At 40.5% G+C, this 1,917-nt stretch overlaps 1 protein-coding gene and 1 long non-coding RNA gene across 2 annotated transcripts in view; one reads left to right on the forward strand and one right to left on the reverse strand.

Annotated features, from left to right (window-relative positions):
- Positions 1-1,917, reverse strand: part of LOC104959425 (inositol 1,4,5-trisphosphate receptor type 1-like) — a gene marked incomplete at its 5' end in the record, with an annotated part of 43,528 nt that overhangs the window by 8,383 nt on the left and 33,228 nt on the right. The gene's annotated exons all lie outside the window — the stretch shown is intronic.
- On the forward strand, positions 564-1,559 carry LOC104959417 (uncharacterized). Its single transcript, XR_799863.1, has 3 exons — positions 564-696; positions 1,253-1,373; positions 1,483-1,559. It is a non-coding gene; the product is annotated as an uncharacterized lncRNA (long non-coding RNA).

Consider the following 1,917-nt stretch of genomic DNA (forward strand, 5'->3'; position numbering starts at 1 on the left):
CCCCTGTCTTTGCATGTGCTGCAGCTGACCACGCCCCCCTGCAAAGGAGGGCGCCGAGTTACAAGCGTCATGTTACCATGCTGTTACAGTATCATACTGTCACCATGCCACGGCAACCTCTCATTCCCCTGATAGGTGTAGAGTTGGGTCAGACTATTTTCAAATCTGTCTCAGATCCGTTGCAGCCCCATTTTTAGAGATTTGGGTACGGAGGAAAAGAGAGAGGTTGTATTTTCTGACACTTGGTGAGTTCCCTGGAACACCGGGGACACATATTCATGTATAAAAGACGTACAAAAGTGCATTTTGCATGATAGGTCCCCTTTAAGTAAACCATTCTAATCAGATAAAAAAATATCACCAGCGTTTATTTTTCCCTCATTTGCATTTTAAGGGGCCCTTTCCAAATAGCTAGAGAGCAGATGGAAACATTTGAAGAGAATGGAGGATAACAGAAACATCTGCTTTAATCTAATAGCATTGCAGTTGTGTGCAAATCTTCCAATGATGACAGCAAACATGTTACGCATCTCTTCGCTGCCTTCTACTACCCACAGTGCAACGGGCAGAGAGGTATTCGACTGGATCCTGGACCAAGGCTACTACTCAGAGCGAGACACCAGCAACGTGGTGCGCCAGGTGCTGGAGGCCGTGGCCTACCTCCACTCCCTGCACATCGTCCACAGAAACCTCAAGGTAACACGCTACAGGACGCCGTCACTGAGGAGGCATCTTACTGTTAAACCAAGAAATACAGCTGGAATGTTCTCCAAGAATTTCATCTTTTAATCTCTTTTTACCCCAAAAATGCTTAAAAGTGATCAAAATGCTAACCAGCCACACAAGAACAGGAAGTGTGCTTGATTAAAGACAATTTAAATATGATTACAATTGAAGGCAAAAGTTCAATTAGCATTTCCACCTCATAACCTCTTGAATGACCCTCTGAGACTGTACGTTTAAACAAACCCATGCATTTTGTAATGGCTATACAATACAATTGGTTGAGGCATTTAGCTTCAGTCCAATCGTAATACAATCCCAAACTTAAACTGAACACATCCCATTTCATTTATTTTAATCTGCACTGAATAATTAAACTCTTTTCTTTTCAGTCTATTATTTGTCAGACAATTATCGAAAAACTGAATTCCCACCTCCTAATTGTCACTAGATCAAAACCATGAAAATAAAAGAGCTTACTCATGAATATTACATAAAGCATTGACATTGAAATTTGCTTTTTCGGTAGTTGGAGAACTTGGTGTACTTCAATCGCCTGAAGCACTCTAAAATAGTCATCAGTGACTTCCATCTTGCCAAGCTGGAGAACGGACTCATCAAAGACCCCTGCGGGACACCAGAGTACCTGGGTGAGAATGGAAACACACCAAGTATCAAATACCAGTTTGTGGATAATGTGACCTGGCAGCCTGTTGAGGCTTTCAGAGATGTAAAAGATGTTTCTGTACTCTCATGCAGCTCCAGAAGTGGTTGGCAGACAGCGGTATGGCCAACCTGTGGACTGCTGGGCAACAGGTGTCATCATGTACATACTGTGAGTTGTGACATAAAAGCTAAAGAACGTCTGCACCTCATTTCAAAAGCCAACCACATTCAGATTGGTTGACCCTAACCCCAACTGCATTCGAAATGTACATTTGTAACAGCAGAAAAGAGCAAAAGACAGTTTTTATTGAGATTTCAAAATCAGAAGAAATATACATTCAATAGCATTGCAGGCAGCTTAATGTTTAACAAGAAGTATACATACAAAACAAAATAAATATTAAAGATAGAACATTGTTTTTAAAGAATTACACAATTTACAAAATACACAGCCTGTAACAGTTCTGAATATGTAACAGCCATATTGCACAGTTATTCACGGAATATGTATATATATATATATATATA

The sequence above is a fragment of the Notothenia coriiceps genome, unplaced genomic scaffold (genome assembly GCF_000735185.1).
Source record: "Notothenia coriiceps isolate Sejong01 unplaced genomic scaffold, NC01 NC01_scaffold00030216, whole genome shotgun sequence".
Lineage (NCBI taxonomy): Eukaryota > Metazoa > Chordata > Actinopteri > Perciformes > Nototheniidae > Notothenia > Notothenia coriiceps.